Source organism: Equus caballus, chromosome 24 (genome assembly GCF_041296265.1).
Source record: "Equus caballus isolate H_3958 breed thoroughbred chromosome 24, TB-T2T, whole genome shotgun sequence".
Lineage (NCBI taxonomy): Eukaryota > Metazoa > Chordata > Mammalia > Perissodactyla > Equidae > Equus > Equus caballus.
This window is the reverse complement of record NC_091707.1, coordinates 14,934,414-14,959,423: the sequence shown is the minus strand read 5'-3', so window position 1 is coordinate 14,959,423 and position 25,010 is coordinate 14,934,414.

Genomic DNA, 25,010 nt, shown 5'->3' with positions numbered 1-25,010 from the left:
ACACAGACTTACCATTTGACCCAGGAACCTCACTCTTAGGTATATACCAAAGAGAATTGAAAATTTTTTCATTCAAAACTTTTATACAAATGTTCATAGCAGCATTATTCACAATAGCCAAACACTGGAAACAAAGCACGTGCTCAGAAACTGGTGAATGGATAAACAAATTTGGTCTTTCCATGCAACATGATATTATTCAGTCATCAAAATGAAAGAAGTACTGATGCACAGTACAACATGGATGAGCCCGGAAGACATTATTCTGAGTGAAGAAAGCCAGACCCAGAATACTGTATATTGTATGATTCCATTTGTATGAAATGTCCAGAAGAGGTAATCCATAAAGACAGAAAGTGAATTAATGATTGCCAGGGGCTGAAGGGAATGAAGAAATGAAGATTGCTAATGGGTATGGGGTTCCCTTTTGGGGTTATGAAAATATTCTGGAATTAGGTAGTGGTGATTGTTGCCCGACTTTGTGAATGTATTCAAAAGCCACTGAGTTGTTCACTTTAAAATGGTGGATCTTAGGGCATGTGAATTGTATCTAAATTTAAAAATAATAGAAACTACAGAAGAAATTGGCTTTTGTTCCTGAGAGAAAAGAAACAGAAAAGGAAGCAGGAGCAGGAAAAGAAAGAAAAAGGTGTTGGGGTGACATGGCTAGAGACAGAGCCACACTTGCTGAAAGGGACAAAGAAAATTTTAAGACTAAGGATGTCTAATACTCAGTCTTAAGATATCACAATATTAAATCCTCTAAATATTAATTCAATATTGCAATGTTAAATTACCAAAAACCTCACTGAAGTATGATAAATACATAAAGACTTCCCATACATGGTTTGGTTTTTTGTTTGCTCGGGTCTCTTTCTGTGTGTGAGAGGGTGGAATTTAGTAAGACCTCTGAGTTCCAATTGTAGGTCAATGAGTCATGGGACAGGAATATAACGTGAGAGATGATGTGACCATTGAACAGAACTAACATGGGAGCATCTGGAACTGGAGCCCGAGGAGGGCATGAGAATGGGAGCCTTTGGAAATTTGCAGAAAACTTGGGAAAGGTGCTCTACTTCCCACAAATGTGGAATGGAGTTGCTAGATAATATTATCTAACTCTAAGGGCAAGAGTGACCCCAGAGGACATGTGAGCAATCAGTAAGCCCTAGTCTAAGAAAGTTTGGTACTGCTTCTTTCGTATGAGATTTAGACCAGCCTGTCCCCATTTCACAACTTTAACCTCGGTTTCCCAGTTTCGATAAAGTGAGAAAGTTGGTCTGGATCCTTTTCTATCCCCAAATTTGTATACCCCGGAAAATCGAAAACAAGCAGCTCAAGTTTTCAATCCAAAGCTTTCCGGGTTAAAAAATATATATATTTCACCAACAATTTATCCTCAAATCAATAAAATTTTGAATCAAATTTTGAATCAGTCAGTTAGCAAACTCACAAGGATGTCAGCAGTACTTGCTAACAGATATATAAAGAGCAAAGCTCTTTTTCAACTGGACATGTAAGGCAGGAGAGAACATCCTCTAGAGCTGCAATTCTTTTTTTTTTTTTTTTTTTTGAGGAAGATTAGCCCTAAGCTAACATCTGCTGCCAATCCTCCTCTTTTTGCTGAAGAAGACTGGCCCTGAGCTAACATCCACGCCCATCTTCCTCTACTTTACATGTGGGATGCCTACCACAGCATGGCTTTTGCCAAGCAGTGCCATGTCCACCCCTAGGATCCCAACTGGCGAACCCCTGGCCAGTGAGAAGCGGAACGTGCGAACTTAACCGCTGCGCCACGGGGCCAGCCCCGCAGAGCTGCAATTCTTAAGATCAGTCCTTAAGAACTTAAGGTCCAAGTGCATATCAGTGTACTTAGAAATCTTTTTAAATTGAGAGTCATCTAATCCGCAGGAGAGGGAGGGGTGACTTCCTACATAAGGAGCTGTCTTTTATGCCTCCGCAACTTTCTTTATCTGAAGAAAGGTGTCCCACAAACAGCCCTGTTCCTGTAACCCGGCACTCTCATATGAACCAAATCCAAGAGAAATCACTAGAAAGTATTTCTGTCACTCTACACCTAAAAACCACGAAGAATGTGTGCAGTGGTCCAGAACAAGGCTTCAGTAAGAAAAGTGTTCTTCCAGCTAGAAAGTAAAGTCTGGGAGGGCAGGGCCTTTGTCTTATTCTTAATTGTATCCTCAACACTAGAATTCTGCCTGACACAAATGAATTCTTTAATAAGTGTTTACCAAAGAAATGAATGGTTAAAATATCCACTCTACCACCGTGACTTAATTTCCTCAGCCTCCATTTCCTCAACTGCAGAACGGAGGTAATCACGCGTATTGGCCAACCCAAATAATTCAGAAAGAAGAGTTTTAATGAGGGAGCCACTGTTTGCACATGAGATCTAAGACTGCGGGGGCAAAAATGACATTTCCAATTCTGCCCTCACATAGGCCCTCGGAAAGCTCTTCAGGGAGAAAAAGACTATTGTCATCTTTTTTCACCTCCTACTACTGCCATGGCTCCTAAAATGCCCACCAGACCCTATTCCTCTTTACGACTCTAGAAACTTCAATGGAAATCAGGAGTATTGAGAGGAAATCTGAATGGAGGACTCGCACCGTCTTAATTCATACCACAGCATGTCTGATTGTTCAGTTTTGCAAATTAGCAAGTGAACAAACCAATTTAAAGAAATAAGGACAATGCCACATAAAACACACTCCTCTTATTTATCTTGACAAGGCTTGGTTACATTTTAATGATTTATGTTAATGTTTTATTGTACAGTGGTTATGCCCTGAAGCACATTTTATAAAACTAATGAAGTCTTAGTGGTCCCAGACGTCCTCTTTAGTGTTCTCTCATGTTCTCTCAGTATGTCCTTGCTGAGAACTCGTGTGGGGGAGACCACCAACCATCGCGTCAGTATGAAAGCTTGTGAATTAGTAAAATGAAAATTAGTCAAGTCCCACAGTGGCAAGGGATCCACAGGCAGTTCCAGTGAGATTCTGCTTTTCATACAAAAATGGTCCACTGATCTTCATTACAATGAGAGACGAGCAAACTCTGCTGTATTTAGGATTCATCAAACATCAAACCATTTTTTCCCCAAATGTTTTGGGTTTGCCAAAATCCAAAACACGTTTTGCCCTCAGCATTTTTCCCTTCATTTTCAAACCCCTGTGTATTTTAAGGGAAATTTAATCCTTATGTTTCTGACTCATTTACACTTAACACGTGAACATGTTGTTTCGTAAGACTTATTTGAAGTCTGTGAAGCCTTGTTAGTCTTCTAAAGCCCTTTTTCCATAGTGGCAGGAAGCTGTGTGTTGCAAAGACATGTGAACTTGAATCCCCAATGAGTGGAATTGGTTTGAAACTCAAGATTTTTTAAGACACAATGTTAAATTGCATTAAACTTGGTAAAACCCATCTTCTCTCCCATAATTACCGTCCTATACTTTGGTGCATGGCTTTTAACAATGAAATTGCTGAGGCCACAAAACAGTCATTCTTGACATTCCTGTAACACAAACCATAAGCTGGGTTTCCATAAAGGAGGAAGAAGCTGAGGTCATTTGCTATCTGTGGCCAGTGGAGTACAGTTTAAGTTCTAGACTTTCTAGTTTCTACTCACAACCCTCCACGGAAGCCATTGTCTCCTGAATGTTCAAGCTAAAAGACCCCTCTGTGGTCTTCATCCTCATCCTCTTCGACCTCCCCAAGCCTTACAACAGCTGTGTATTGTATGTAGAAGCCTCTCCACACTGGAATTCTGTAGCACCTGAGTTCAGATCCCAGGGCTACCAGCTCTTGGAAGATATGTGGGGTGGTGGGGGAGGGCTGTCTGGACAAAGAATCTTTCTTACCCTAGAGATTCAGAAAATGAAACCCAAACAGTGGTCAATGTACAGAGTTTTAATCCAGATATCGTGGCAGTATTGGGAGTGAGAGAACAATGAGGCTTCAGTTCCTTCCCGATTCCTGTGTCTAGCCCTCTTGTGTATCCTTTACCTCTAAGCAGCTACTGCCCCTGCAACGGGACCCCAGGGTCTAGAAGGTTGGTATAGACGGGGTGCTCAGAGCCATCTCCAGAGTCTCCCTGGCGTATATATAAACCATGGGCCTCCTGAGGTTTCTCCAGGCCAGAAATGATTTGCAGTGATTAGTGGTAAAGCACAAGGATTTTAGAGTTGATCAAATGTAGGCTTGTATCTGGCCTCTGCCACTTCTAAGTTGCTTGATGCTTGGGAAGTTAACTATATCTCTGAGCTCTATTTTCTAACTGCAAATAGAGATTAAAAAACATACTTATCTCATAAAATGATTGCACAATGATATCAAACATGGTAAGTGCTTACTGAACACATATTAAAAGTACAAGGAGTGAGGGGCCAGCCTAGTGGTGCAGTGGTTAGGTTTGCTCACTCCGCTTCGGTGGTGCAGGGTTCATGGGTCCTGATCCTGGGTGCGAACCTACACACCACTTATCAAGTCATGCTGTGGAGGCATCCCACATACAAAATGGAGGAAGACTGGCACAGATGTTAGCTCAGCAACAATCTTTCTCAAGGAAAAGGAGGAAGATTGGCATCAGATGTTAGCTCAGGGCCAATCTTCCTCACCAAAAAAAAAAGTACAATGAATGGTAGTTGTATCCATTGCTACTATTGTCGCTGTTGTTTTTGTTTTCAAACCAGCTCCTACAGGATTTCTGATGTCTGAAGTCCTTCTCCAGGCTCTTTACAACCCCTGTCCCCATCCCAATATTTGGATAGGCTTGAATATCCAAGAGTAGTATTTTGCTCTATTTAATTTTTGTTTCTATTGGATCTCTTCAGCGTGTCAAATTAGCTACAGGTGCCTCCCTTCTGTCTGCCCACATGGTCCGTTCTAACAGATATTAGGATAATCTTTAACCTAACCTTTATGCAGTGGTCTTCAGTACCATTTCGTCTTAGGCACAATAGGTTGAATTCACATATATTTGCCTTTCCTTTGAGATTTTCTTCCATTTTTCTCCATTTCAATAGATTCCTCCTCTCTACTCACTCCTCTGCAAGCTGACTCATTTATTGATGACCTTCTTTCTGCCTTCATTCCTTTCAATACCATTTTCTCCTATCATTTCTGGAGTGCTTTCTCACTTCTCATCTCCTTCAAGGAGTAGCCTTGGTTTAATTTATATCTTCTTCTCAAAACCAACCCCCTCTGTCTTCCTTCGCAGATTAATAAATGGCTCTACCCTCTTACCAGATACTCAAGACAAGACTCTAGAGGTACTTCGGTTTCTCCCTTCACATAATCTCCTGCATTCAATCACTTTACTGATTCCACTTCAACAACAAACATATTTACCTATCCTCTTTTTCTCCATGTTCACCACTAACACTCGAGGCTAATCCACTATTACCTGATGCCTGAAGAACTGTGACACTTTTCAAACCGCATCTTGTTTCCATTCCTCCTCTCCTACAATCCATTCTCCACGCAGTAGATAGAACCATCTTCTTAAAATGAACGTTCGATCATGTGATCCTTTTGCTTGAAGACTTGTCGTGGCCTTCCATTGTTTTTAGGATCCTACAAGGCCTAGATAATCTAACATATCTCATTTCACACTCTCTAGCTCACCATGCGCTACACATACTAACCTTTCAATTCTTTAAAGTTGTTGGTCACTTTCCACGTGGGGTCTTACCCCTGCCGATAACAAAGCTCTCCCATTCCCCCTTAATCAAGTCAATTTCTATTCTTCTTGTCAAATTTGAAACATGGCTTCTTCTAAGAAGCCTTTCCTAACCTTCCTCATATACTCTCACAGCACCCCAATCTCTTCTTTGTGACACTTATCACAAGTATCACTGAATAATCTGAGGAATGACTATTTGTTTACTAGTTCCCAAACTCCAAGTAGTGTCGTAAGCCTAAACCACAGGAGGGACTGTATCTTTTGTTCACTGCTGAACCCTCCTTGCTGGCAAGAATGCCTCAGCTTGGTTTGTTCTTAATCAAATTGTCTTGAATGAATTAACCACACCTAACTCTGTGCACTCTTTCCCCATATCCATTCCCAAGTGAGTTTCAGTTTGCATAGCTGAAATCTGTACCAGTCTAAAAGATCCTTTATTGGTTGTAGTCAAGGTACTTGATCTGGTTCAGGATTAGACTGTAAGCTCTATGGGGGAAAATGCCACATTGTCTATTTCTTGTGTTTTCACCACCTATTAGCTACTCTTAATACAATCATGTGCCATATAATGACATTCAAGTCAATGATGGGCCCATAAGATTAGTACCATACAGCCTACATGTATAGTAGGCTATGCCATCTAGGTTTGCATAAGTACACTCTTTGACATTCACACAATGACGAAATTGCCTAACGATGCATTTCTCAGAACTTATCCCCATTATTAAGTAATGCAAGACTGTACTATGAAATCATATTTACTAGTGTTTACTGGCTGGCTGATAATTCACACTCTTCCTGGACAATTGTTTACTTATCTTCAGGATTCATTCTTTTTATAATATCCACCTCTTGATATAACTATGGTTATATATAGTTGAGAGTGTCTTCTATATATGTATGGTTATCTATGGATATATATATGGTTGATAGATTCTTCTATCAACTGATTGACAACATGAAATCAATGTTGTTAAAGTTCAGTAATTGTTTTAAGTTTTTAACAAATTATTACCATAACGTCAAGTAACCTCATGACTTTGATAAATTATATTAATTCTAAAGTATGAGCTAATTACATGAGAAAAAAAAGCTACACAAAACAAAAGCATTTAAAACATATTCTTTAAATTCATCCACTGATTGGATGAGGGCCACCCACATCAGGGTGGGTGATCTGCTTTACTCAGTCTCAGAGTAATCTCACCAGAATGTTAAGCTCATCACAGACATACCTAGAATAATATTTGACCAAATATCTGGGAACCCCATTGCCCAGTCAAATTGACACATAAGATTAATCAGCACATCCTAGTTTTCTTAAATCTTTCTGCTTTTGTTTCTAAGAATTTTTTAAAGATTCAAGTCTTCTTTCAAATCTTCGATTGGATGAAGTCCCCTTGTGCTTCATTCTTATAGTCCCTGTCCTTTCTTGGTCATCACATTCATCACTCTTGGAATTAATCACATGTTTAATATCAGTAATTTCCCTAACCTGTAGTTCTGTGACTGCAGAGGCTGCATTTCACTTGTCTCCAACCACAAGGCTAGGTCCCAGCCCTGTCCTGACCCAGAGGAAGGACTTGATAAACATTTGTTGAGTCGAATTGATTATGTTCTCATTCCTTGGTTTTATGACCTTTAAACAATTTTCCAGGTCTGTATCAATGTTGCACTGTATCCTGAGTATAAATGATGGCAGTCCTCAACCCATCTGTTTTCTACTGAGAAAGAGTACCATGACGAAAATTTTTCTCAAACTTTGGGTTTAGCAGAAATCCATCCTAAGTCAAACAACCAAAATCCTGAATCTGTTGCCCATTCTTCCAACACGCAACAGTGGTTTCAAGAGCATACAACACAGCCTGTCATTGTCTACCCACACTACCCTCAGACAGGAAACTCTCCCTCCTAAGGAGCAGCACAATTAGGTGATTGTTGCTGCAGTAATTTGCCAGTTCAACTTTGCATCCCCCAATAAACTGTAGTATCAAATGAAAGAGAAGGAAAACAAAAACAAAGGAAATCTTGGGGCAATGCTCAGATAAAACATGACCTGGTATTTTTCACTCCTGACAAAAAATTGCAAAAATAAATGTTTCATGTTTGAACTTGAAATATTCTGAAATTTCTCTGCAGTCTTACTGTATTTAAACCACAGCTGCTCTTCCATTTTTACTAAGAGAGAAAATCCTGGCAATACTCTAATTAACATTCATTTTTAAAAAAGAAAAACTGTGACGGTGATTACCACTAAAATGCTGCCCTCTCCTTTAAAGTGCCACATGTGCAAATGTAGCCATTTATTATTTTCCTCTTCTTCAGCGTGATAGTAGAGAAGGAGGCCTAAGACTCAAGAGAGCTTCCTTCGATTCTTTGCTCCATCTCTTAGTCGCCATGTAACTTCAGCCATCAACTCATTGATGTGTCAAATGACGGTAATGTCTTCCCTATCTACGACAACAAATTTGTAGAAATTACATGAGCTATAACATGTAAACATACTTTATAATTATGAAGTGCTATACATGTTAATCTAATATCAAATATTTTTAAATAATTTTTAAGTAAAGGTTTTCTCAAAATGAAAGAATTTTCCATTAAGATATAATTTATAAATTGTACTTTTAAATATTTTCTTCAATTTTCATACTTAACTTTTTTACAGCAACTTCTTTTCCTAACTCCATTAGGGTATCTTGTACTTTATGGGTAATGAACAAATAATTTGTTGAATGAACAAATGATTGCTTCATTTTCTCAGATGAGTAGTTAGTTTGATAAAGCAACACCTTCAGTTACTTTCGTAGCCGATGCACATGTAGGCAACTGCAATTTTCAGAAAGAGCTTTAAACTTCAGGGAATTCAATGAATCCTGTTTAAGTTAAAGATGCTCCAATATGAAACACCAGTCAAGATGTTGAAGAAAAGGCAGTGCTGGTGCCGTGTTCGAACTTCTTAGTGAGGCGTCCATCTTAGCAAAAGATCCCTTGATGGTTTATTTCCACAAGGGTATCAGAGACAGCAGTCTGCTCCCACCATCTGGGTATAATAAATGAAGAATTTGAGTCATAAAAATTTCTACCCAATTTAAGATGCACTGTATTGCTTTTCTCAAACTAACTGCCCCTGGCAGTTCTAGTTAATATTTCCATTCAAAATAATAATTAAAAAAAAAAAAACCCTAAAAGGCTTTTAAGCTGACAATTAAAATAATTTGGGAAACAATGCTAAGATTTAATCTCCTTTACGTCAAACCTTCTGTGAGATATGATTGTGTAAGCTCACCTCAGTTCTTCCCCACTTACGGCAGACCTGCTGAGAAGCAATGAAGAGGGTAGAAATCAGCCTCCCCAGGACAACAAATGATGAGGCGATGTGATTTCCATTGCTCCCCTGAGCAGGGTTTAATCGACAGCAACAACAGCAAACTCAGCAAAGAGGATTGGATTCTGCCAAGTCACAGCAAACTGAGTCAAGAGTAAAATGTGATTTTTTTTTTAAATTGCTATTCCAGAGTTTGAATATTTGTCAAGCAACGCCTCATGCTTTATTTCCAGCTCATGGGAAAATACTCTCTACTTAACATGGCTACTGCATATGCAACAGACTCCATAAGAAACTGGTGTGAACCAAGAGTAGAAACTTTGGAATTGACAAAAATGGATTCTCCCAAAATTGACCCTGGATAGTGTTTGATTAATAGATTTATTGATGAAGGAGGAGGAGAAAGAGCAGGAAAAAAGAAATCATGATGGAAGAAAGGTCTCTTCTACTGCTCCTTGGTAAAAATTTCATTTCTTTTACAGATTTTATTAAGACAAACAAAATTTCAGACTTTCTACATTTAAAAACAATGAGAGAAAACACAGTGGAAACAACTTTTTACACTGACCTTATAAGAATGGAAACTTTATGTGCATCAAAAACAAATGGAAATAATTTGGCTCAAACGTGACCAAGAGTTCCTATCACTACTATGTAAAGAGCTCATGTGAGCAGATAGGAACAACAAAAACATTGCCCTCAATCTGAGCAAGAGGTACAGACTATCACAGATGAAGAAATCCAAAGCAAAGAAACATGGGGGAAACGTTCAACCTCACTTGTAAGCAAATAATTACAAATTAAAGGAAAATGCTGTGCCTCATCTTTTAAATTAACAAAGATTAAAAAATGATAATACTAATTTTAGCGAATATATAGTGAGATGGAAACTCAAACATTGTTAGCAAGAGTATGAATTAGTTTAGCTTTTCTGAAATCATTTTAACCATAAACATTAACAGTTGTAAAAACACCCTTAGTCCTTAACCCAATACATTCATTTCAAGGGTTCTATCCTGAGAAAATAATCAAAGAATCTCACAGAGACTTATGTTGAAAAATACACATTGTAGTTTTTATTTAATAGTGGAAAATTGTAAATAATCTAAATTATAACAATAAATGACCATGGGATTTCATGTAATGGAATATGATGTCATTATTAAAAGCGACATTTTTAAAGAATAATTGGTGACAATGGAAAATGCCATCCCATTGAGTTAACTGAAAAAGTAGGATACAAAACTACATATACACTATGACCACATTGGTTAAAATACGTGCATAGAAAACAGAAAAAAGAAGAAAATGCAAGGATATATCAATAAGGGATAAAAGAGAACTATATTTTTTTCTTTGTACTTATACATTTTCTGAATGTTCTAAGCATATTATTTTATAATTTTTAGAAATTCTGATTATGGAATAAAAGACCCATTATTGATATGTTCTTGTCAGATAGGTCAATGGGATGTCCTTGGCTTCAGAAGGGAGTCAGTAAGTACAAAAACAATATTTCTACTAGTTTTAAAATTCAGAGCTCAAATTCAACGTGATCAATTAATTGTTCTAGGGAAACTCGCCTAAGTATTCTAACTCAAAGAAATCTCTAGATTCAAAATTCACACTTTGTTGACATGTATCTTCTTATTTAAGAGCGAAGAATCTATAAACTGCGGTCCTAAGAATTTTAGATGTGTTAATTAACTATTATTATTCCTATTATACAGATGGGGAAAATGAGGCTTAGGGCAGTTAAGCAACTTGCCCAGAATCACACAACTAATAAGTGGTGGAGTGAGGATTTGAATCCAGTTAGTGTGACTTCTCCATTTCTCCCTATTGTATTGCAGCGTGTTCTAACTGTTTGTGTCACCATTTTATGTGCGTTTAGTCTCCCCAGTGAGAGTACAGTTGCTTTAGGGGCAAGCATAGGACCTTGAACTTCTTCAACCTGTCTTCAACAAAGCCCAAGATGGTGCTGGGGACTAAAGATGCTGACCATAAATACGAACTTAGTTGTACTAAAAAAGTTGAATCTGCTTACACATTCACTGAAAACTCCAGGAGGAGTACTTTAGAAATTAATATTATTGATTTTCAAGACTTGTTTCCTAGACAGCTATCTCTAAAAAGCAAACTATAGCTGGTCTACAAAGCCGTAAGTTCCGGTCTGAATTTCCCTGATTCCGCAACACTTTTTTTAAATGAAAAAATCAAGATGTTGGTATAAACTGCCTTTCATATAAATCCATTATTACCATATATTACCTATATTATTATCCATTATTACATATAAATTCCCTATGGAATTCTTTAGGACAAATGCAATTCAAAGGTAGGAAATGAGGAAGGAATAAAAGACCCTCCTTTTGCGTTCTTGCCAAATAGGCAAATGGTTTATAAACCCGGCTTCTGAAGAGAGTCAGTAAGTGCAAAGCACGTTTATCCTGCTACCTGCTGCCTCAGCCAGCTTGGTGGTGAAAGATGTTTAATAGCATGTAACGTGACACAAGTTTGGGGACAAAGAGAATAAAAAATGCAACATGTTACCCAAGTGAAATTACTGGGGAATTCTGCGTTGTTAGATTATCCAAATTGGATTTTGCCCAAGTGATTGAATTCAAGATCTCTAAATGGATAGAAAAGGCTACTGGACCTTTACTGAGCAGGGCCGATTAAGACTCCGTGCTATAGCTCAGTGGAACGCCAGCCCTTCCAACAGTGGCCCCTCACACCAAGGCTGGCACAGGCCTGCTTCAGAAGAAAGAGCGCCAACATGTTGAATCACCAAATCATTTCCTAGAGCAGATTTTTCTTGGATATCTCCCATGCAGTTCCATCAAGGCATGGATCCTGCCTCATTTCTGAGCTCATAGCTCAAAGTGATGTCTATACGAATATTCAGAGAAAGATTTCAAGGAAGAGCCAAGAATATTTTTAAAATATCCAGGCGCCAAAGGCAATAGAGAAAAATATTAGGCTTCTAGGTCTGGAGCACTGAAAACAACACCAGCACCATCCTCATTTATTGCTCTAGCCACATATGCCATTTCTAGTGACTGTCACCATGCTTCTTACATCCTATACCCCTTTCTTATTTTAGAAAGCTATTTAAAACTATTCACTAATGGAAACTCTGGCAGCACCCTCCATGAAACAACTTTAGTAAGTTTATATCTATTGGACCCTATCTGTCCCTCTGTTACCAGCACATTGGGTTCTTGTTAGCCCCCAGGATAGAAATCAAGAGAGACAACAAACGGGAGTAGAAAAGTAAAAGTTTATTAGCTTGTGCACAAAAGAGGCACAAGGAAGCCGGTGCAGAAAGGAAAGGGGCAGGTAACCAGCTTGTTAGGGAGTGGGACTGTGGGGCTTTTACTAGGCAAAGGCTGGGGAGGAGGGCCTTGGCATGGGATGTAGGGGTGGGATTTTCCTTGCGCTTGCACTATTGTTCAACATGCCACCACATGCATTGCATGTATCACTAGCATGCTAGTTCTCCACCCCAGGTGTGAGTTTTACTGTGCTAATGGGGCTAGGGTCACCTTCAGACAAATCCTGGGTGCTAGGGTGCTTGCCTAAGCCCAGGAACGTCCCACATCTGTGGAATATGGATCTTGGTAATCTCTATTTGATTCTCCTAGCTTGCCGATTGGTTACGGGCCTTATCTTCTTAGGCCAGGGGCTTTGCAGACAACCCTGTCTCATTAGGCTGGTTCCTGTCTCATTTCCAGTTCCCAAGTGTGTAAATAGCACAGTGCCCAGCACGTGGTAGGTACGCCATGTATGTGGTTAAACTCCTGGTTCCTTTCATTACACCTCCTCTCCCTAAGCGCCCTCCCCGCTTTCATGCAGTCCTTCTTCTCTGTCATCACTGTGGCATCTTCTACAAAACATGATTCCCCTCTTGAAGGATATTTTGGTAGAACATCTGCTTCAGTTACAGCAGCCAAAAATCCAATTCGAACATCTACGTTCAGGAAAATCTTAAGGTTGTCCAGAAGTTCGTCTCTTCGTGTTTAACCACATCCATCTGCTCACAGCCGAGCCTCTCAAAACCCTTTGTGTGGTTCTCCTCCCTTTCTCAGACTACAGTATCTCCCCAAGCTTTATATCTTCAGGAGACAACTCTTTTCTCATCTGCCACACGCATCCCCATCATATCTTAATTTTCTTCAAGGAGTTTAGAGCAAAGAATTCTGGACTAGGATTTGGGAATCCTGGTTTCTAGTGTTGAATGAAGGAAACCACTTGAAACTGGCAAAGAATTAGTCATTGACAATTAAGTAGCTAGGAACAAAAAGTAGCTAGGAAAAAATTCCTTTTTGCAATTACTGATTATAGCTTTTAGCTGTTTAACCCACCCATTGTTATCCGTGCTGCTTAGGCAATATGCTGTCTGACTCCCAGTAGGCTCCTATAGATAACATCTCCCTGGAGCCTGGGTCACCATGGCAATGGGTGTGTGAGCTGTTTTTCAGGAATTAGAACTCCTTGCCCGCTTCAGGCTGGTTGAGACCACCAACTCATCAACTGGGCCCACGCAGATGTCTGATAGGCAACCTTTTGACGTCAAGAGGCTAAAAATTCCACCCTCAAATCATGCTAACGCCGCCATTTTGTGAACATGGGTCCTATGAAGAGGCGTGGGGTCTGACCACGCTTGCACAGATCATCAATTACCTCCCCTCCCCTCACCTCCAGTCACCTCTCTCCACATTTCAGACCACCTTGCCCCCATCCCATAAATATCCCTGAATCCCTATTTTTGGGGAAGCGGACTTGAGACTTACGCTCTGGCTTCCTCACACAGCTGCCTTGTGATTAAACTCTCTCTCTGCCGCAATCTCGTTGTCTCGATGTCTGGCCTTCCAGGCGGTGGGCAAAAATGAACCTGGCCATGTAACGCACTTAACATTTGCTTTATTTCCAGGTAGGGAATAAAGTTTCCTATCCAAAATATGTCATAGTAGCAAGGATCAAGGTCTTTAATATAATTTGAAAGTGCATAAAAGCACATGGAATTATGCACATGAAAATATAAATACATACAGGCAAATTTAAACAATTTCAAAAATATTATTTTACTCCTAGTATGAACTTAATCTTATGGTCCACCAAAATTTACCTGCAAATGGCCATATCAGTCATATTCATATTAAAAGAGCCTCTTTGTGCCATTCAAAACATTTAAGAGTATTGCCCTAAACAGAGAAACACTATAATAGTTCTTTAAAGTAGGAACTGGTTCTGCTGCCTTACTCCCCGACTCTAGCCCCTTCAAAGTCATCAAAGCAATGCTCTTAAAGTGTAACGTTCTTACAAGTACCTTCTAATAGATCGACCCTTCACTCTGTTCCTCACTAATCAGAGGTAACCTGAATTTTACATTCTTAATTATGTCTCTTTCAAGAGCATTAAGGCTAATGTTGGTTTTAAATGGTCCTAAATACATCTCTGCTTTTGACCTGGGCTGTTCTGACCAACATACATCCTGATATTAGAGCAATCCCGAGGACAGTGTGTCCCAAGGGCACTAACAAGTAGGGTGTTTTTCAAGGTCACTTCTCTGTCTTTTCCCCCAACCACCTGCAGGATGTTCCTTAAGTGGTGAATTTCCTTAGACCCCTCTCAAAAGAAAAATCAAAGTTTTTCAAAGGCTCACCTTTGTTGGAAAGAGTGATTTTCAAATTTAATGCACATAAAAAATGAAAGAATCCTTGGGGGATATTGTTAAAAATTAAAACTCCTAGGTCCCAGGCGCCAGATATTTTAATCCATTTGGGATGAGGCAGGGATGTGTGTTTTAAATAAGCAGCCTAACTGGTTCGGGTGTAGGTGATGTGCATTTAGAGAAACACTGTCCTGCAGAATAATGTCCATTACAGACCCAACTAACTTCCCAGGCTTATTTCCCACATTAATTCCAACTCCCATCCTTAATGTGCGTGTGCACTGACATGCACACACACATGCTCTTGCCTACACACATGCACGTGCACACACACATTAGGCCACAGAGAATGATGCACAGTCCAACCTTTGTGCTCTTCCTGTTCTCTCAGCCTTGAATGCCCTTCTCCATTCCCGCACCACATGAAATCTGCATGTTTTCAAGGTCTTGCGCAGCCGCCAGCCCTGAAGCTGGTCCTAACAGCCTATTAGAATTCCCTCCTTGAAGTTTCTGGAGCACTCAGTTTGTATATCATTTGACCTTTACCAAAATATTATTTATATTGCATTTGTGTTTTAGCCTATCAGTGTTCATTATTAAACTGTGAAATATTTGAGGGTGTCATATCTCATTTACCTTTTTAGTCCTGGCAGAGGACTGCGAACGCAGTAGTTCCCGAATAAATGTTTATAAAATTAACCTTCTTTAATTACGTCTACTATGATATTTAAAGACAGACGTCTCTCCAGCCTTCCCTTGGAATTTTGAGGCAGAAACCCTCTCTGATGCAGATATCCTACATGGCCCAACTAGCTGGAAACAGACGTTGCTCTGTCCGCGTTTTGAAAGGGCTGCTTACCTTGTTTTGCCGACTTTGGTCACCAGAATCCAGCCGATAATAAACAAGCTGTAAGTGCGAGTATCTAGATATAAAAATATTTAGAGTTGTTCTTTAATGAGGAATTTATAAAGATGCCAAAATATTTGCTTGAAATTAAATGATCCAATAATTAGAAAATGCTTTATACTCATCAAACTACCAAAAGATTAAAAGGATTGATAATACTGTATATTACTAAGGAGCTGGGGAACTGAGCCCTCTCCTATATAGTGCGAGTGAGTGTAAACTAGAACAATAGGTTTGGAGAACAATCCGACAGCTTCTGTTAAAATGCAAAACGTTAAGATTCACTGACCCAGTAACTCTACTCTTTTGCAATCTTCCCTAGAGAAATTCACTTACAAATATATAGGAAAATGCATAAAAATATTCATTGCAGTGTTGAATGTAAGAGCAAAAGATCTAGCAATAAGAGAGTGCATAAATAAACTGGGATGGTCACACCATAGGGTACTACACAGCAGTTAATTGGAAGATACATCTACAGGTACTGATATGAAAAGGTCTTTAAAATATAGTATTGAGTGTAAAACGAAAGTTGCAGCAGCTGTATCGTAGAATACTGCATAGTTCTTTTTTAAAAGCTGGTCCCGAAAGTCAATAAGATAATATCTACATTTAACTGCATTTGCAAATGTGAACGTATGTATAAAAATGTGTGGAAGAACATAACACAAACTGTGACATGGTCATCCCTCCTAAGAAGGTGACTGAGCTCAGCACAGTTGATGTGGGGGAAGGAGGGAAGCCAAGAGTTGACTTTTCCTTTGTGTTATCTGAGTGTATTTTAAATGAGCTTGTATTCATATATTACTACCGTTATGGAAATGTTTTACATAAATGACTTGTGCTATGAAATTATAAATACATTCTACTACATATTTTGTGTAGTAGAATACTATATGGTTAGCTAATGTCAACACAAGTAATCCATAATCAATCTATAAATCAAAAATATGAACCAGACCTGAGGACTAGCCTGGGGCTTTCTTCTCCAAGGAGGGAAGGGCACTGAAGAAGTGGGGTGTACAGAGTAGTTATACATTGTCTTGGAACAAAGAGCATATATCATATATGACAGGAATGTCCCTTTTACAATTGTCACAAGATGCTTCGCTGGCACAGCACATCACTGGTCATCAGGTCAGTGGTCACAGATAAGCACAGCAGATTAGTAATTAATCCTTAGTTCCCAGGAAGAGATGCTTATCCTTAAAGAAACGTCGATACAGGCAGAAGTTACATCCCTATCTTTAGGGGCATCATTCTTGTCTTTGGGACATAGTAAATGTTTAAAGCAGATGTACAATGCCTGTTCAACAGGTCACGTCGGGCCCTTTTGGAAACTCAAGGTGAAGCCAAATTAGTTTTAAACCAAATGGCTTCCTCATATATTCCAATATATCCTATTGCTTTTCATTTATTTATCATTTTCTCCCTTTTGATCTATAATCTTTCAATAGAAAGAATTGATGATCAAAATTTTGCCCCTCAGTGCCAAGGTGGTTCCTGCCAGCCCTGGGTCCATCATGTGCATCAGTGCCAGGCTTTTATCTCATTTATCTGCCCAGTTACCCATGTTGGGGGGAAGTAGTCAGACAAGCATAGAGATATGTATTAACAGAGGCAGCATTTCCTAGGTTATGTAATTTTCAATTAATTTTAGATTGTGGCGCAAACACTGTACATGTGCTTATCTATGACTCCCTGTGTTTACTTTGTTTACAATTATAAAAGATTAATTTAAGACATTCACCTGACTTTTCATGTGCTTTAGCAGAGATGACACATCAGAAGAGCCATCACACATAAAAGCACAGCATTGAGTTTGAATGATGTATACAGACCACCTTGGAATACAGTTAAAATATCTAAAGCCATTCTATTTTGAAGGACGGCCTTCATTAAAGACATTTTAGTAGTTAATAAGGCTATTCCTGCTTGACTGTTGTTAACGGCTTGTTGTGTAAATTTAGTCAGGGCCTCTATATGTGATAATGATACCTTCTAGCCCGAAGGAAGCAACATATATGGCTCCTAGGTGGCCATACCAGTGGAACACTGAATGAGCCCATCTGACCTTAAAGAGAAGAAGACTGACAACAGGTGTTAGTTCAGTATGACTCTCTCTCTGCATCCAAGGAAAGGTCAGGGTGCAGCAATTTTGCCATCCAAGCAGTAGCCAAGGCCAGAGACTTGTTGCACATAACCACTGAGTTCCAATAGGAGCCACCCAATAAATAAATGCCTGGCCTTTGAGACCAGTCTGTTCCAAATCAATCACTATCTTTAAGTATGATAGTATTCTGAAAACCTTAAATGGAACAATTATAAAATAGGTATACAGCTTAAGCATTACAAAGGTTTAAATGAAGAGATATAAGGTTGGGAATACAGGCCCGGTCTGGAGTCTTGGGACACCTGTCTACAACAGATGTCGTCTTCTTCTCATCCTGGTATGATCCTTTTCAACAGGTCTGCAGAGTCTTTTATTTGATGCTTCTTCTGATAAATAAATTCTCCAGGTTACAGTCCATGATCCTTAAGGTCTTCATCTCCCAGGAGCTCTCTGTGAAAAGAATCATCTACCAACCTTTTGTTTCTTTTAAGTGTCTCCATGAGACCTTGACAATAATTAAGATATCTCCTTTAAGCAAAGTTGGTTCATACATTCCTTCATCAAATTGCATAGGTCGTCCACTTGTTATCTCAAGAGGAGGCAGCCGATGTTTACCAAAGGGTGTAGATCTAAGATGGAGAAGCCCTAGTGGAAGAGCTTTTGGCCATGAGAGATTAAATGCTTCTGAAAGCTTTGCCAATTGAGTTTGGATTGTGCCATTAGTTAAAATGTTGTATTATTGGTCAAATGTCACAAATAAATTTATTTATTTGTCTGTCAAAATGAGTTCCCCAGTCACTGTGTAACTCAGTAGGAATTCCTCAAATAAGAATTATCCCTTCCAATAATTTACCTAAAGCCATCACCCTTCTGTAAGGAAAGGCCTCAATGTGAGAACATCTAGATCATTACCAAGATATATTTATCCTTGAGATGGTGGCATTTGAACAAGTCCAACTGCCATACCTCAAAGGGTACCTTAGAAAGGAGAAAGTGGCCTTGTGATTCATGAAATAGTTTCCCTAGATTACATTTTGGTCTTATAGCACAACGAGCATAGGCTTTATGAGCCACTGTGGGAGAAAGTATCTAAAAGTATTGTTTTTCCCGTTTTGTTGTCACCTTTGTTTCTCTTCTTCCGTGTGATTTGTTGACCCTATAGAAGAAAATAAATTTACAGGGTTAGCAGACTTAACAGAAAGTAGCAGGTATTCTCGAGGCTGGACAGCACACCCAGCTTGACAGCATCCTTGCTTAGCATTTCAGTAAGACCCATCTGTAAACCAAATTAGATAATAGAATGTGGTCACGGCCTTTCCTCTTGTGATGTTGGAAGCAAGGTAGCAGGGTTAAGATAGTGATAATATTTACCTATGCAATATAACCTAAGAAGGTTTATCATCATTTGCTTGACAATGCTTCCCATGCAATTTAGCATACCACAGAAGCCTAACTAGCATCTCCCTCTTTATAGGAAGAGAGAACCAGATTTTCTTTGAGAAGTCTTTGGGACTTTGAGAAGTCCCAGGGGCCCTCTGAAAATTCACAGAGAAATTTTTTTTTAAGTCCAAAGAAAGACTTCATGTAGGATATGAATTTTGGGGAGCTTGTCAAAAATATCAAAAAGTTTTAAAACACTTGGTCAAACAAGATTAAAGGGTTGCTGATCTTGTCACCATGAAACAAGGGTTGCTGTGAAACAACGCTTAGTTACCCACGTAACCAAGGTAAGACTCACTCAAAAGTAAAGAAAACCATTTATAATATCTTTATCAAAAGCAGACTAAAAGTCAAGAAAATTATCCTTTTTAAGAAAAAGAGAAAACCAAATTCTAATTTTTGTACCAGTGTACTTCTGATATTAAAACTCATTTACTTAATTAGATTTACTTCAAGCTTAGCCAACGTGACCATGCATAATACTTTTTTTCAGGGTTTCTTTTCAACAAACCTTCTATAACTTTCGTTTTACATTCAGAACTTGTCCCATGCCTTTCTTTTTTTTTCCCTCCTAGTACTTTGGGGCAAATTTAACTTCCTTAACAAAACAAACAAAAATATCTCCATTCTTTATACCTTCTTTACTGAAAACATACATCTTTCCTTGAATACAAAGAAGTTTCCCTTATTAATTTTAGTAGCTTTAATCATATATATTAATTAGAATTTTTAACCCTTATAGACCTTAATTTGTAGTGAAAACTAAGAAGTAAGTAATTATAAACTGTCTTTTATATTAGCATTCTGTGGCTTGGCAAATTTATAAATACCTTTTACAAGCGGGGGAAGTTACATCCCTATCTTTAGGGGCATCCTTTTTGTCTTTGGGACATAGAAAACGTTTAGAGCAGATGTACAATGCATGCTTAACAGGCCACATCAGGCCCTTTTGGAAAAACAAGGTCAGCCTGAATTAGTTTTAAACCAAATGGCTTCCTCATATACTCAATATATCCTATTGCTTTTCATTTATTTATCACTTACCATACAGGCATTATATAATTAGCTTAAAACTACAGTTTCTAAAGGATGTGCAGAGGTGCTGATGCTAATTGTCAATTCCCTTTCACAAAAGACTGACACAGACTCTTAACTAACCTGTTGAAAACAGAAATCTCTGTTTGATCTGGTTACACTCATTTTCTTCCTGTTTCCCTGTGTCCTTTCCCCAATGTCTTCGCACTTGCAGGCTACACGTGCCCTGTGTTACCAGTCTCCTGTTTCTGGACCAATGACAAACTACAAAGTCCTTACTATCTACATCTACATATGCATTAGTCAGATTTCTCCAGAGAAACAAAACCAAAAGCCTCTATATAGAAACATAAAAAGAGATTTATTATGAGGAATTGACGCACATGATTATGAAGGCTGAGAAGTTCCACACCCTGCTCTTTGCAGGCTGGAGGCCCAGGAAAGCTGGTGGTACAGTTTCAGTTGTAAAGTAAAGGCCTGAGAGAGGAGCCAATGGTGTTAAGTTCCTGTCTGCATCTGAAGGCTCAAGAACCAGGAGTGCGGATGCCTGAGGACAGGAGAAGATGGACGTCCCAGCTCAAGCAGGGAGCAAATTCTCCCTTCCTCCACCTTTTTGTTCTATTCAGTCTCTCGATGGATTGAGTGGTGCCCACCTGCATTGTGAAGAGTGATCTTCTTTATTCAGTCTGTATATTAAACGCTAATCTCATCCAGGGACACCCTCATAGACACACTGAAAAATCATGTTTTACTAGCTGTGTGACATCCCCTACCCCAGTCTAATTGATGTGAAGTTAACCAACTCACCAGGGCATCATCCACTGCTCTGCATATTAGCCAGGAGTGGCTGCGCAGCGCTGCAGCTCTCTGTCCCTCTCTAACACGAGCTGAAAGTGCTGCTTCTGAATGTTGTGTTCTCTGCACCCCAGAAGAGAGGAATATTTTAAACTCTCTGTTCCTAGAAAGGTTACTATAATTTGGGGTTTAGACAAAAACGGAGTTTGCTCTGCCTTTGTTCCTACTTCTTGAAAGAAGCAAAAAGGTCAAGATATTTTCTATTTTGTGAGACCTGAGTCTTATACAATTATGGGAATCCCTCTTTAGAAAAATAAATAAAAATTACAAGTAAAAATGACTAGGGTCCCTCCCCAGTTCTTGGAAGAGACATGCAAGCATAAGGTCCTAAATCTTAAGCTTCATTAGCTTCTGGGTAAGTCCCCTCTGATCAACGTGTTATATCAGTAACACTGGGGTGGTTTGATCATTTCACATCCACTGCCAGGTGAGTCACATAGCACTATGGGTAATTTAGTAAAGATTAACTACCTATGATGATGTGATAAGAATGGTGGTAAATTAGAGCGTATGAGAACACATTATGCCCTAAATTATTCTAAGATTAAAATGTATATCCTTTAGGTCATGGATAATGTAAACTAAATCTTTTTACGATACCAAAAAAAAAAGCAAAAAACCCAGTGCCTTTCGAGGACACACAAATTTTATGTATACAAAATACTTCCCATTTTCTGACAAAACTGATTCAAACAAAAGAAGAGCTATGTTATCTCTAAGAGTTTATCAATGCAAATTTTATACATGTTTAGTTGACAAACTGAGATTGGTAGATTACCTGTAGAAGATGGAAATTATTTCCCTTACACTGATATGTGATTGCTGGAGTCTGCAGCATTCCCAGTGCCCCATACTTTCAGAAATCACACAATGAAGTCACATGAAAAATACATGGACAATAGAAATAGTAGTTTGGATTTGGTTTAAGGAAAGCTGCTTATATTTTAGGGTATTATCTTAGAACAATGTGGATCTTGAGCCAGCCTGAAGGTTATCATAAATTAACCGGGGGCGGGGGGACTGACCATTCACTAAAGACTCATGAAAGAAGCAATAAGTTTGACAAAAACTTAATAGCAGACTTTGTTTTAATATTAAATGGAGAAATTTAGGCAGATTTCAAAGTTTGTCATTACATAAACATTCTGATGAGGTAAAATTTTTCAAATTAACAGTAATCTTATTCTACTTTATCATGTCAGCCAAAGATACATTCCTCTGCGTCTTCTCTCTGTATTTGCCAAGTAATTTCTCTAACCCCAACTCCAGCAATCCTAATCTCTGTCATCATCATCGTCATGATAGATACAATTTACAGGAGTTCCCACTCAGTCACTCTGCTGAGCACTACATATATAAAGGCAATCCTTGTCATGAGATAGATGAGATCTCACAAAGGCACCCGCTCCTAAAAGACTGTCCTGACAACTATGTCCACACTGCACGTTCACTGTCTTTCCTTTTCCCTGGTGTATCATCCCTGTAGGACTCTTGCAGTTAAACGTGCCAGAAAACCTTTAAAAATCTCATATGACTAAAAATTCAGTAGGGTCCACCTTTAGCAGAAGCTTCATCCAGCAGCTCAATCCACGTAAAGAGAAATTTGTTTTTCTCTGTTCCTCCATTCTGCCCTCCTCAATGTTAGCTGCCCTAGAAGCTAGAGGGACTCCTACCGAGATAAAAAAAAGTTGCTCAGTTCCAGGCCTCACATTCTCTTTGCAGAACACTGAATGGCGACATCCTCAGAAGCGCTTGGATTCAGTCTCTTTGGTCCATATTATCATGTGCCCATTCATATGCAATCACTGTTACAGAGGAGCAGGTGAGATAAGGTGACTGGCTTAAGGGTTCAGTTCACCCTTTGTGCTCAGGGCAAGATGATACGATGCCCATCTCATGGATGAGAATGAGGATGGAGGAACTTCCCCAAAAGGAAAATCTTGGTGCCGTTGGTAGGAAAATGGAAGAATAGAGATTGTGGGAGAGGGATATCAACACCAAAAAGACGTCTAGTACACCTGCTAAGTGTTCTTCCCACACAGGTAAAAGAATAGAAAACTTTGATATAGCGTCTGTTTGTGTATCTTCAGCTAAAAATAATAAACAAAACTGTTGGTCCCTCATTCTTTCTTTACTCTCTGAATAAGAGGGAAACATTTCATCTTGATCTGAAATTTAGAAAATCCTACTAAGAAATGTTATATTTAATTACTATGTATATGGATTTTCTTCTCTATGGGAAAACTATGGTGACCTAATGAGCATAGAATCCAAAATCCTTTCATAAAGCAAAGACTGAATATATATGAGAGGAAAATGGCACCAAAATAATGATCTAGACAATCGCGCTTTAGGGCTCTTTCTATTCTTTCTAGAGATTTTTAAGTCAATCAGGCTCCTTGCAGCCAGGCATTCCTTCATACTATATATACTTTTAAATTTTCTTATACAAATATTTTTTATCTTTTTATCAAGACTTTACTGAATTGCCAAAAACATAACTGTATTTGGAATTATTCAAACATTGCAAAGAACTGAAATGTGCTAAATCTTAACACATCAGAGTTCAAGATTGTTACCTTTATTGCCAATAATGTAGCCCAAGTATGAGAGCAAGATAGACTACTCTGCTGTGTATAATGGTGACTAGGTGTGGGTCTGAATTTTCACCACACTCAACAACAACAAAATGTTTAGACTTGAAGAAAAAGACAAAACAGTAAAAGGAATTTTCTTTTTCATATGTTAACAGAAGATTTATTTGAAATATTCTTTGTGGTGGTGGTCAGTTTACCACAAAAAGTGCTGTTCAACTTGCATTTAAAGGGAATGGTGGAAAATATGTGGGAGTGGGGGAAAGAAATTTGAGTTCTAGTCTAAGATCTGTCACTAACCTGGCTGTGTGACTCGAGCAAGTCACCTTACACCTCTGGGTTTCGCTTTCCTCATTTGCACAATGAAAAGGTTGGCAAAGATTATCTTTACAAGTTCCCAACCCTGAACTTCTTAGAATTTTGTGAAATGAGCACACTAAGTGGGGAGCTTAGTTTACCTAAATATCTAAAATCAAACCTTACCATCCATTTCCCTCCTAGGAAATTGATATCAGGTGATGGAGATAGAAAGTTTGTAGGATGATATTGGGTTTTACAAACAAATTTCCATGTACCTCTTTAATTTGTGATGACCTTAAGTAAGCAATTCCCTTTACACTTTTATTCAAAAATAACAAGCTGTGTTTGAAATGCCAGTATACACCATTTATTACGCTCTCCAAACCAAACACGAAAACATTTGTACTTATGTTATAACTTCACCTGGTGGCTTTCATTTTCTCCAACATAAAGACAGGGTGAAGCAAAGTAATAGAAAAATAGAAAACATCTTTGTCGGAAAATGAGATTGCAGCTGTGTAACTGGAGCACACAACCATAAATCAGAATGTCAAATCCAAAACACATGACTTTTTGCAAGTTCTCCATGTGCGCTCTAATGTGATTACAGCCTGGTTGCTATTATGATTTAAAACAAAGTCTTTCATGCTAGAAACAAAATGCGGAATGTGAGCCGCCTGGGGGAGAGAGCTGCAAGCTAGCTAGCGACATACCCCTTGCAGTCAGGAGAGGTGGGCTACAGTATTTCAAGGACTGGTTTGTCAGGTGTGAGAGAGCAAGGGCTACAAGAGGAGCCTTGGCAGAAGTCTTAACATGAGGGACAAATTAGCCAGCAGTGTTCAGCTGAGCTTGACAATCTGAAATTAGCTTCTTTCTCCCCCTCCCCCTTCCCCATCTTTTTTTTTCCTAAGCAGAATCCTGAAGCCAAATACGAAGATTACAGAAGTCATTCTTTCCTGCCTATCACGTAAACAAATGGCCCAGCTGTTATTGCTAAGATTCCAGTTTAAACTTGGACTTTCTTGTATAAACTTCAATGTAATGGTATTTAAAGTGTCAT